Source organism: Aptenodytes patagonicus, chromosome 5, assembly GCF_965638725.1.
Source record: "Aptenodytes patagonicus chromosome 5, bAptPat1.pri.cur, whole genome shotgun sequence".
Lineage (NCBI taxonomy): Eukaryota > Metazoa > Chordata > Aves > Sphenisciformes > Spheniscidae > Aptenodytes > Aptenodytes patagonicus.
The window spans coordinates 55,704,432-55,717,984 of NC_134953.1; the positions used below are offsets into that span (position 1 = coordinate 55,704,432).

The 13,553-nt window shown below is 42.1% G+C and overlaps 1 pseudogene; it reads left to right on the forward strand.

Annotated features, from left to right (window-relative positions):
• The first annotated feature begins 4 nt into the window (after positions 1 to 4).
• LOC143161185 (tRNA wybutosine-synthesizing protein 3 homolog) lies at positions 5 to 12,674 on the forward strand (annotated as a pseudogene).
• Positions 12,675 to 13,553: the final 879 nt, after the last annotated feature.

A 13,553-nucleotide genomic window follows, 5' to 3' on the forward strand; every position in this document is an offset into this window, starting at 1 on the left:
CGTTGCGGCGCCGGGGCCGCCGCCCCCCCCTCATGGCGGCCTTCCGGCAGTGGAAGGCGCAGCGCCTGGCGCGGGCGGACGCCAGCAGGAAGGGCGCCCTGGACGAGCGCGCCGCCGCCGTCGTGCAGCTCCTCAACGGGCGAGCCCAGTTCTGCACCACCAGCTCCTGCTCGGGCCGCCTGGTCCTGGCGCAGCGCAGCGCAGCGCCGCGGTGAGTCCCGCGGCCGCCCGCCGCTGGCACGGGGCTGGGGGGTCCTGGAGATCCCGCCGCTCCCGTCGCGGCAGCAGAAGCCTCGGCTCTCGGGGCCCTTCGAGCTGGCCGGGCCGATGCGGGTCGGCGGGGGCGGCTGCGAGCGGCTCCGGCGGCGCCTCTGCCCGGCCGCGGGCGCGCCGGGCTCCCGCCGCGCTCTTCAGCACCGGTGAGGGCCGCAGGTTTTCTCTGCCAGCGGCCACTTGGGTGAGGCGCGGGAAACTTGTGACTTTTCTCCTGTCGGTGCGGCGCAGACCCTCGATGCCGTGCCCTGCTCGCCTCGGCACGCCGCGGGGAGGCCGCTGGCCGGTGGAGGGGTTCGCGCCCTCGCAGCGCTGGCGAAACCGGGAGCGTGGCACCGGGAGCGCGCTGGGCACGCGGTTTGGGAGCTCGGAAAGCAAATCAGTTTGACGTGGAAGGTTTTGGTGTACGGTGCGGTAGAAGGCTGCTGGCGCTGAAAGCGGCATTCAGTGGTTCGCTGTCTCTGCTCCAGTTTTCCATCTCGATTGCTGGGACATAAACCTCTCTGATGCTAGACCTCAGTTGTACAGCTTCATCTGACTGAGAATGTATGAAAGCATAGATAAGTCAGTTTTAAACTACTTTTATGTAAATATATTTTCCTGCGTTAAGAAAGCATGCTTTTTTAAAAGCAATTTTATTTACTCTGAAGGACCGTTTTTTTATACAAGCACAAGATCAGACATCATCTATCTGTAGTGCTAGTTTAACCGTTTCTCTTCATTACTAGGATACAAACAGCTGTGAGATCCAGAAGAAAAACTGCACGTGGCTCATGGTAACACATGAAATGTGTATCAAAGACGATGTGGTAAGAGGACAATGTGATACAACTTTTATATTTAGTTAATGTAATGTTTCTAATGTCATGGAAAACACGTCATGTGAAATATAAAGAAATTTTTAGGTTTTTTATTTCTGTTACTGAGATGAGTTGACGCTCTAATTTCAAAATGAACTTTTCTCTAGGCGTTCTACTTAATAAATTCTTAAGACGTGTTTTGAAGAGAATGCTTTTAAGCTTAACGCTAAATTCTCTGCGTAGTTGTAAATGCAGCTAATATGAAACTCGAGTAATTTCTTACTGTCTGGAGTCGCATAATCTCCGCATCACGATAGCTCGACAAGAAGTCAGTGATTACTACTGCTTCTGTAGCAGAAGACTGTCTTTCAGAAAACGATTTCTGAAAATCTAAGGTACGGTGATTCTTATTTCTTAAAAACCCTTTCCTTATTCAGAATAAGCAGAAATAATGCTTTTCTAAGCAAGTGTTCTTCCTTTCCTGAAAGATTACTGTTAGTATAACAATGTGTTTTTCATTTCTACAGCTTTTTATCTGCTCTTTGTTCTCCCTTCTTGTTGGATTGCCAGCAAGGTATCAGCTGGAGACTAGATTTGATTTAAAAGCCTTCCTATCCAAAAGTAAAATAAGCTTAATTTCTGTAGAATACTTCCTGGTCTTTGGACAGTGATGCCATAGTCATTAGCAGATGACGCTGGGCTAAATGAAAACAGTACGCTCCTTGTTAATACCGAAGTAACAATTGCTGTATGAAGCTAGGCGTTTGCCTAGTGAAAGTTCTGTGTCAGGCAGCATCTGAGATGATGCTTACTCAAGCAGCAACGTTCCTGCAGGGGACAGATGCAGGATAATGTGGCCTTTATCCCGTTCTCCAACAGTTAGAGCCTGACATACACCTTAATGCAGTAATTGTAATACCTCTGTCAGAATGGGTCAGTTGTGATTAACAAATATTTTGTGTTGTCCTCATTAACCGTTTCATACGTTATGGCCATTCTTGCTTCGTTGTTTGGGTCAGCTGTTCCAGAAGCAACCAAAACGAATTCCTTTGTTTCTGTTAAATGTAGATGCGTTCAGGTAAGCATGCCCTTGGGCGTGTTCATTTTGTATGTAGTAACTCCTTCAAGACAGTTAAAACTGTCTTGAGTTAAAAAAACCTCTTGAATTTAAAACTGTCTTGAGCCCAGCTTGCTGTGCTAACAGCTCTTCATTTACAGACACCTGAAACTAGTGTAACAGTGAATCTCTTATACTGCATTTTTAATTTAGTGTCTTAAAATCCCCTGAAATTATTAAAAAAAAAAAATATATATATATATAAAATGGGGTTTTTTTCAGTATGCTTTCAAAATAGTCTGCTCTCTGCATACATCCCTTTGCTTTGTCTGTCCCAAAAAAGAAGCGGTTAGACCTTACCAGGTCTAAATTCTCTCACTCAATTCATAGCTCACTTTACCGTATGCATACATTCTCACGCATGCACAGAAAAACTCCTCCAAAATATTTGTCTTCATTAGTATTTGTTCTAGCAAAGCAGAGCTTGCTGAAATTTCCATCAGCAGATTTCAGGCTGAGTAGGACACAGTAGGTTGTTGCTGACTCTTATGAGAGGAAATGCTCTGATTTTTCCTGTTCCCTTTAACAGGTAGACGGGATTTTTTTTTAATGCATGAATTGCAAGTGTAAGAAAAATGTCTTTGACTGATTTTTAAACTACTGTACTCCAATGTATGATAAAGCTTTGTGAGTGCGGTATTTAGGAAATGAGAAGGGAAGTCAGGATCTTGTATGCTGTGTGTTGTGCTTTTCGGCTGTCAGATCATTTGACCTCACTGCGTATATTAACCGCAACAATATGAACATAGGATGTTTGTTTTGTAAATTATTTTTATCCCTGTATCCTCTCAATGCTTAGAGAAAAAGCATCGTGTATTACGCAGTACCTCTTTGCAAGGTTATTGATATGACACAAATACGATCTCATAATTACACAACAGTGTAAAACTGAAGCGGTGTACTTTTTTTCCTTGACGCACTATTGGCGTGAATCTCAACCACCTTCCACTTTGGATTTTTGGATGTGTGTACACCAGAATTTGGCCAGCTGCCGTTTAATACTTTAAGAGGTGCATGTGCAGACCGTTTGCTTCTACCAGGACCTGTGCACACATAGTTTTGTCCCCATGTCTGTGTGGACAGACCCGTAAGGTATGCAGTCAGCTGCTGGTTTTGCATATTGCTGACAAACCGTCCAAATGTCTAGCTTGAGTGTCAGTACAGCGTATCTCATGAGTGAGGTGTCATCTCCTCTTCTCGTGAGCGGGCTTTGCCGAATGCAGTGGGCTGTGCACTGCCCTCGTCAGACTGTAACTTCTACCCGAGCTAGTAACATGACTGCAGCTGTGCAGCGCCGTAGTGAAAGTGTTTGCTGTAGTACCGACATACGCTCTTTGTAGAATAAGGGCTGCGTTCTGCGTTACTGTAAACGTGCTGCCGTGGTCAATCGTTAAATGCAGTCAGCTGTTTTCTGCTTCGTATCACTTTGGCGATTGCTCCTGTGTTTGGAATAGAGGGATTTTCATTTGTGTGAGGTTTTTTACATATCACCGGCAGGTACTTTCTGTCATTCTATGACAGCAGTTAGACTTTGACTCTTTAGAGATGAGGGGCCTAATCCTATTCCCACTGGGTGTTTTCCCATCGGCTTCACTGGGAGCAAATCGGGGCCCCAGACCATTAGACTTAATAGAAAATTACTTTCAGTATTTCCCTATTAAACTGAGTTTGCAGGAAATTAATGATTTAGATGCAGTAAGATAATAAAAAACCTTTACTGAAAATATTTTGTTCCATTAATAAGCTTTTTGAGGAAACAAGTATTGTAAGACAGCTTTGGGACAGTGCTAACAGGCATAGATGATTTCAGTCAGCATGACTTTCTTAACTAGTTGTATTCTCGTTGAAAAGCTACCCCTAGAGTATCTGCTAAATTACTTAGCTTTGTCAGAGAAACAGAAACCCTTAAGACACCCTCACTGATATCACACACGCTGATCGCAGCTAGTAATGTGTTCTCTGTTATAATACTTGTCTCAGAGACAAGTCTGTCTAACTTGGCTGCCACAATGGATGCGGATCATTTTGCTGAATGCTCTGTTGGCCAGAACAGAGTTCTCAAACATGGGAAAGCGTCTGAAAAGGGAACATGGAAACGTGCCTGAAAAGGGAACACACGCGTCCATGGCAGGTCCCAGCCTGTGTTACGCACCATGCATGCCGACTGCCGCGTGAATTTGTGTTCCTCCTGAAATCAGCACAGCCCAAGCAGACACTACACGACACTACACAACGCGGCGGCCTCAGGAGTATACACAGCCAGCCTTGTGCTGTGCTGTGGTGCACAGAGAAACCACACGAACTCTGCAGAGCCCAGCTTTGGATAAGGAAGCTGTTTGACCGTGCTAGCCCACTCTCAGGCAGGGTGAATTCACCACAGTGGAGCACTGTGTCAACACAACTCATTTCCAGGCCCAAGCAAATGCTAAATAAGCTAGCTTAGGTATTTCTGTACAGCACTGCATTATGCAATGCTGATCGTTTCTGTTTCTCATCAGCTTTAGCACAGCTGTGGTTACTTGGGCATTTTTTAAAATCTGGCGCACAAATTACAAACTTAGCCATTCAGAAAAACCTGCTTTCAACTTAAAATAAGAATATATATGGAGGAGATGCTGCATAAATACATTTAAATACTTTTCGATGTTTAAAGGAAAGGAGAGAGTGTTACTTCAGCAGTTTTCTTTTATACCATCATGTCTTAAAAAACCATATGAATTTGATTATTTGCTGAAGATTTTATGGAATATTTTCATTTTAAAAGAAAGATGAGAAGGGCTAGACAAAACAACAAAGTATGGGAAAACAGCTGAAATTTCTCGAGTTAACGTAGCAAATTTTTTAGTGCGGTGAATTAAGCAAGTGAAGGCAAACAAGAAGGGGGAGCAAATAGTGCTTATGATTAAATAATCACACAATTGAATAGGTAATATAACTGCCTCAAAGTGACCTTTCTGAATGGAAGAAAGTAATACTGGACCTCAGAGAACTGAGGGGTCTGAAGGAAATCTCTTGAATTTTGTCATTACTGTTACCTCTTTTTTTTTTTCTCGTCTTGTGGGTTTATGCCTCTAATTTCAACCTCTGAATTTTTTATCTTTATAAGTCTTATACAGTAGGCTATGCATTATTATTTAAAGTAGGATTAAAATGTGATCAAGTACATTAGGCCATGAATTTAATCTGCTGAACCCCAGAAAGTTTCTGAAGTTGAGGAAGGTACTTCAGAAACTAAATGTCTTTGATTTTAAAGAACAGTTTAAAAAAAACCCCAAAACTAAAAAAACCTGCTTAGGTTTCATGTGATTGCAGTAAAACAGTCTTCTTCCCTTGCTGTACTGACTGTATCGATCCGTTTGAATGTACAAAGAAATAAACAGGGAAGTGCACTTTTTCAAGTTTTTAAAGTCTACCTTGTGATGAGTTTCTATCAAACCTAATCAGTTTAGCAAACAGAATCATGGAAATCCATGGAATTTCTATGTGCTATAAGCAATGAAAAATCAAAAGCAGCTGAACAAACCTGATTGCTTGGAACTCATTTGCTGCATTGTTAATGCTTGTTTCACACACTGACTAGCTGTTATTTTCTTTTTTTTTTTTTTTTTTTTTTTTGCAGTAACAGTACACACTTGCAGTATTAATATAAATATTTTGGTTTATTTTCCAGATGACAGCACTAGAGAAAGCCACTGGTGACGTTGTGCTCAAGTTTGAGCCATTTGTTCTTCATGTGCTATGTCAAGAGCTGCAAGATGCACAGCTTCTGGTAAAATTACATCAAGTAACAATGTTACATTGTTGTTCTGTTATATTCCTTGCTGTAAAAGTACTGGCTCCTGAGTAAGCTTTAGCACTTAGGAATAGTCCCAGATGTGCTGTGTGTTTAATAACTAGGGTAGTAAAAGTAAGCTGATGAAGAAAACACAGCTTTAAACTTAGTAGAGATTTTGCTGTACTTCTTAGAAAACAAAATTACTCAACTACAATTCAGTGTTGAAGCTGAAGCAGGTTGCCTGGTAAAAAATGTTTTCCCAGTGAGCCTGGGTTGCTTTCACTGGCTGAAAGTGATGGGTTTTTTCAGCTGTCATTTTGCTACCAGCCAGGCCATTTGGCTCCAGTGTTTCAACTAATTGAGTAGTACCTTTGCCTTCTGCTTTTCCAGAATGACTCTGGAGAGTAACGCATGATGGGCTTGTTCCTTCATTAATGTAGAAGAGAGTTGATTAGCTTCTTTTATAGTAGTGCTGCGCTTTCAGCTATAAAAGTGTTGCACGACTGTCTATATGGTTACCAGCTCTTCAAGATGAAATAGTACAGTGCCCAGAGAGACGTTAATGTCCCATCTGCGCTAATGGATTAAGATTAGACAATCAAGATTGACTATAGTTCTTTGAAAACCAACCACAATTTGTGATACGACATGGGTTTGATCTTAAAAACATTTTAGTGTAACTATTATTGCATTAATTTGGGGAGATGGTTTTGAATAAGTTTTTTTTCAAAACTGAGATTATAAACTGCATTGCAACCCATCCATAATTATTTCTTGCTGTGAAAGTGTATAAGACCTGTTTAAGGCATTTATTTGTTCTGCAGCATTCAGTGGCTATTGATTCTGGGTTCAGGAACTCTGGTGTTACAGTTGGCAGAGGAGGAAAAATTATGATGGTAAGGAATTTTCTACTTACCTGTAAGAAATGTAATAAAATCATATCATTACTGTTAACCTTGATTTTTTTACGAGCTAAGATCTGAACTGTAATGTGATTGACAGCTATCACAGGGCATGCTGTAGCAAAGAAATATCTTTCTGCTTTAGTTGACAGCACACTAACCAATTGTGTGGATAAGTGGGTTTTTTTTCCTGTAATGAACTCCCCATGTTATTTAAATAACCTTCATAAAATAAAAATCTTTATTCTAGATAAATCCTTCTGTGGGTGTTTTTAGGCTGTCCGGAGCACTCATTGCTTAGAAGTCCCATTGAGCCACAAGGGGAAATTGATGGTCTCCGAAGAATATATTGAATTTCTGATACATGTAGCTAATCGAAAAATGGAAGAAAACACAAGGAGGATTGACAGGTTTGTAAGAGTACACCAATCCTATTCATGACATCTAAATCCAAAAGCGAGAGAGGTTATGTAAAAAAAAACCCAAAACACAAACCAACCAACCAAAACCAGACACACCCCCCCCCAAAGTCTAAAATACAATTTCAATTAATTTTTTGAGCTCTGAAGACTATAAACTGTTTAAACAAAAACCTATAAACAACATGAGTTTGCAGACTGCTTTGTTACTGAGTAGGGTTTAAGTTTCTTTTTCTAATGCTAACAGCATTTGTTACTCTAACACAGTAACCATTTCAGAAGTATTCCGATTGCAATGCACACTTTAATCCACTAAATGCTTTGTATAGTTTCCAAAACTGATGATTTTATGAAGGCGGTGGAAGATTACACACACTTGGTGTCTTTACATTTGTCTCCCGCTGAGGAACAGAATAGGCAGAAGAGCCGAAAAGCCAAAAAGCATGAGGATCAAAAGGACGCTGGAGAGACGCCTACATGTACTAAGACCAGTTTCTTTTTATATGTCCATTGAAAATCTCTGTAGTTGTTAAAGTTAAAAGTAATTGCTAATAGTAGCAGTCCATCTGATCATTAATGCTATCATTCATCAGACGTTTAACCTGATACCATTTTATAGTTTCTGTAAGATTAACAGGGTCTTAATGGCACATGAGTACATCCACTAATGGATTTCTAACATACAAGCATTACAAAGAGAAGTGGCATGGCACACGCAAGGACGCTTGCTGATATTTCTAATCTTTCTTCCAGCATGGGCTAGAACATTTCAATGTTAGTAACGATTTTCTTCTCTTACACGTTTTGGTTATATTACACAAGCATTAGTTTCTCAGAGTAGTTTTACAGATCCTAAGCAAACCTACAAAAATAATAACTACGCAATTGTTTCTTTCTAGATTCTACAAATGCTTAGAGTTAGCTTTGAAAACTGCTGTCAGTGCAGACAACTCGCCTTCTGAGGAGACGGAGAAGAATCGCTCTGTGTACATTCACAGGAGAAAGAGAAAGACCATCCAAGAACAAGATGTACACACCTCTCCAAAGGATCACAATGAAGAATTGGAGCCTGAGGATGATACAGGAAGCAATCTTGATATTTTTGCTGAAATCATGATATAGACTAAGGCATTTGAAAGCAAATGGCAAACTGAGTAATAATTGCAATGCTCTTTGTAAGAGATATAAATACTGCTCTGTTCTAAGTAGTAACACTCTCATGGACGTTTACCAGAAAAAAAGGTAATTAAACAGAATTGTGAACAGGTTTAATGCCACAGAAGCACAGAGAACAAAACCGTAGAACGTTTTGGGGTTTTTTTTAACAGCACCGTTGAATTAACAATCTTTCACTCTGTCTGTCAGTTATCACAGAAATAACTGGTTTGCTAAAGCCTTTGGCCACGTGCTCTATGGAAGCGTTTCACTTCCAAATGCTGGGTTTAGGCCTTCTGATTTTTGCAGAGCAGAGAAACTCTAAAAACTGGGTTGTTATCCCTGAAGGTTGTTAAACCCTGTAGGACCTCTGCAAAACAGTGTGCACCAATATAGACGGCCCTTTCAAAACAGGCAGCTGAAGAACAGTACCTGATGTGGAGGTTAGAATAGAAAAGTAGAAGTTACGTACTGCTCTATGCCGGCTTCAGCCAGGTGCGTCCAGGATCCTTCCTGTCTCTTGCACCGGGCGGCAAAGTTGATGCCGTTTTCCTGCACTTTACTGTCTTTCAGGCTCCAGACCCACTGTGTTCATGTGTTCCGCTTCCCTTGGCCAGCGGCCATTAAGTGTTATTTTTCTTTGCATCTTTTAGCCAACTCTGTATGCTGATAGTTTGTTAGCTCACTGACATATCATTCTATGTGGCCAGCACCCATCTTCAGTTCCAGCTGTTGGGCAGGAAGTCAGCCAAAGTGTACAGTAACGGGCTTTCTTACCAGGCCATGAGCCACTGACGTGCAATAAATGTTAACTATAAAACAGTGCAATAATTTGTGCATTCCTGTATTGTACTGTTGGAAAAGTCACTCCATACTTGTATTTTTCAGAAAAATGGTGAATTTGTAAACCTTAGCAACAATGGATTCTGAGCCCACCCTTTTATGACTGAGTGATGGCTAACTGCAAAACAAGACCCTTCCTGAAGGAAACGGTTTATTTGGTACAGTAACTCCCAGTTCATATAGGTCATTGTTTCCATTACATAAGCCTATGTCTTGGGGACATTTTAATTCCACTGTAAAAATTTGACATACTAGGTGGCAGCCAAAGGGAAAAGTAATTGGGGGCTTTAAATAGATTCTGGAAGACCTGGTAGGCTGTGCTTCCAGTAGCAGGCATGCCAAAACAAGTAAACTTGAGCCTTTTGTGTTGCTTGTGTTACGAACTTACAGCTTGAACAGTTTGGTGTGCTTGCTTTCATCCTATTTCTGGTGGCTTGAAAGACCTTAGCAGCTGGTTGGGGCATGGGAAAGTGAGAGGCCAACACCTTTCCGTCCTTGCAAGAAGATTGCGGTTGTGTCAAGTGAGTTGCTGGGTGGTTGATGCTGTCCTTGGCTGTTGGCTGTGAGCACATATTGAGCAAATAGCAGAAAGAGCAGGCTCTACTCTTTTCCTCCTTTGTGGAGGGGGCGAGGCACTGGTGACAAATTTTGAACGTTCTTGTTTTCCAAGAACATCAGCTTGTGAGATGACCGAGAACATAAGATGTTGAAATACCACAAGAAACCTTCAAAAGTAATACGCTGCATACGCTGTTCTCAAACCTCGTGTGTATTTGGGTGGACTAATCCTTGTCTAATTCTAACTGAACCGGGGCAGGCGAGGAGGGGGGAGGATCATGTCTAATGCCGAAGAGCTGCTTGGTAGGAGGCATGTAGCAAGCGCCCGCCACCTGGCGGGATCAGAGCGTGTGGCGTGGATGCGGTGGGGCTGCCGCAGCGGGGATGTGGGTGAGCAAAGCCAGAGTCCCACAGCCCGTGTAGCAGCAGGCATGCGGGTGGGAGCAGCCGAGGGTCCCCACGGCAGGCCAAAGTGACAGCAGCTCCTCAGGGCATGGGGATGTGACTTCTGCCGCGCACATTATCAGAGTAGCGCCAGGGCAGGGGGCTTGCTTCAGGCCTTCGCAATCACAAGTTTTTGTAGACCTTCCTTTCCATTCTGAGGCACAGCTGCGTTTCTTTGAACTGAGCTGAACCGAAGCCCCAAAGCTTCCATCAACACAGAGCAACATCTGCTTCAGTGCGGAGGGGCGGGCGGACCTTGCAGGCCAGCTACTCTGGCAAAGCCCTGGTGAACTGCCAGCTGGCCGTCCCTGTCCCCCTTCCCGCTGGTGGGGGTCCCACAGTTGCCGCAGGTACCTCCTCACCACCCGGGGGGCGGCTCCTGTGTGCGAAGGAGGCAGTTGTTGCTTTTAAAAGCAGGGGGGTGGATTTCAGAGAGTTTGCTTAGAACAGTCTGAACCGTCTTCTGCATTTAAAGCAGTCCTAACAAGGTCTGGCTCTGGTCTGTTAGCAGTGACTGCAAGTGACTGTAGATGCTGTTAATGAACGTGAGCAGTTTCCACACGCTTTGCAGTGCTGTTATCTTGCACCACACGTGGAAAGCTAAAATTCAGCACTGAAAAAGCAGAGATGCAAAGAAACCGTATCAGACTTCAACCCCAGCCCAAAGAGTCCATATTTTGGAGACCAGAGGAGGCCTGTTTCAGAATTCAGCGAAGGGTAACTTCCAAGTCCGTACAGTCATGAATGCACCTGTGTAAGGTGGGAGAGGGATCGCAGATACTAATTTTGTGTATAAACCAGGACTTCGGTATGCTTTCAAGGGCAGAGCTGTGGGGCTATGTATTGGGAGGAAAGCGTATCAATGCAACTACTTCATCTTTTAGGAAGCTTCTTTTTTCTTTTTTTTTTGTTAAATGCAATCCAATGCACTACAATAATGGCCCAAATCTTTACAGTATGTAACAGCATGTAGAGGATTTACGTTCTTAGAGATATGGTTTGTCAGAAACTGATGTGTGATATGATCCCACGTTCCTCTGAAAAATGATACCAAATTCAGGAAGGTTTTTTGACAGTCTTAACCGAGAAAGGTTACCCTAACTACTGCCATCTTGTTACTTTATACCTGTTAACTCCAATTCTTGAAGACTGTTAGGGACCTCATACAAAAAACCAAAACAAGACCCTACAACAAGAAAAATAAACAGTTGCCTGACTCTCAGTGAAAGATTAGGGAATCATGTTACTTCAGTGCTTAAAATATTGAACAGTTTTTGTAAGGTTTTTCTGATTTTTTTAACCCCCCTGAAGGTTTCAGAGGGTGATACTGAGGTGGTGTTTCACTGTCCTCCAGCCGTGCCAGGAAGGTGCAGAGCGCCGGCACCACCCTGCTCCACACACCGCTACCCTTATTTGCCCATATACCAGGGGATAATCATGCTTTTCCCCAGTCTTACCCAAGTTTCACAAGTTCCTTTCGAGATTAATTTTATCAAGCTGTGTTTTATTTCCAGCTCCTATAACTAATTCTGTTACGCTTTAAATGCAATATTCAGCTGCAGACTACAGGCATCCCACTGGACAAAAAGGCTACACGCAACAGGAGGCAGCAGCCTTTGGAAAGGTAATTCTGGGGCTCGTGGCGGAAGAAAAAATTACCAATAAGCAATGAGATTCCTAAAATTGGCAAATCTTTACCATTTGTAAGTGTGCTTAGCCACTTAATTAATGAAAGGGTATTTTCAGCCCAATTTTCCTATTTGCTTTTGCTATGTTAAAGTATTGCAACATTTAAAATTACAGTTTCATTCACGTTGCATTCAGTTGTTTCTGGGGAGGCAGATGCATTCATTCACTCTAGTACCTGATCGTCTTTTCTCACCCGTAACATTTAGCATCCATACCAGAAAAACCACTTTAAGTTGTCATTCCTCAAATTAGAGCCAAAGGGTTAGCCAGTTGTGCTCACAAATGGCATCCAGCCGGCACTTCAGCATGAAAGTCACTTGACTGATTCACCAAGATAATTCTTTACATGCAAATCACAGGTGTCACAAGCACAAGTATTTGCTTGAAACAGCTTCTTCCTCTGAAACTTAAGTTCTTAAATCAGTTTACAAGAACGTAACAGTAACAGCATCAGGTTGCAGTGGAAATCATTGTTTTCAAACGGAGTTAAAACTCGGGATAGGACGGCGTACCAGCCACCACTCCTATTAATGCTTTACTTGAATTTGCCTGAGTCTATGCATTCAACAACATGCAATTGTATAAAATTTAGTCTCTTTTTTTTTAAATAACTTTGTACTATTAAATATACCATGCACTGGAGTTTTAGAAGGTCTTCGGTACTTTTGGTTACTGAAAATACACCATTACTTTGCAGTATCTTGTCAATTTGATTTTATATAATGTGATATTAAGGAGGATGTTTAACTTCTGGTCTTCCAAAGTTGAAAATAACACCAGTGCAGCATGCTGTGCATTTTCTAAAAGAACCTTTGAAAGGAAATTCGAGTCTTTCAAAAAACAGATAATCATGTGCCTAAGTTTGCCTAGCTGCCCGCTTAGTATCTTTACAGCCAGAGAAAGTAAAGCCTGTAAGAATTACTGTCTCAAACCTGCTGGCTCTGGTGTGACAACAGCAGACAACTATCTAGACATCAAAAGATCAGGGTATGTTCAGCTCTTTTTTAAAAACAGAACAATATCCAAATTCCACGCAGAAATTACACATAAGCTTTTATTCTTTCTGGATGCAGTTTATTTCTGGTAACTGAGCAGACACAATACTTTGGTCAACTTTATACTGAGGAAAAAACCCATCTTACTTTGTTTCCATTTTCTGCATGACCCCATGAAAAGAGAAATATTTTTCTCAAAACCAACTGAATTTTTATCAAAAAGAACATAATTCCTTTCCTCAGGTAACACTGTAATCAAGTTTTATGGTTATTGTAATTAGATTTTTTGAAGAATCCCAAAAGCTAACAATTCGACTGTTTAGTTGTTAAATCACTTTGTCTCGCTGGCAGACACGCCAATTCCAGCACCTCATCACAGGACCATACATGTCTTAGCTATTCTTCCGTTCAGCAGGCATACATTCGAATGAATGCTAGCGCTGCATCTGCGTAAAGATCAATACGTTACATTCAGTACAGCAGAAAGTGAAAATCTGGCCTCTAGTACACGGTTTTCAGCTGGTGGAAGGTGTCGGAAACAACCTGCACTAGAAGCGTGCGACAATTTATATGCCTATCGGGG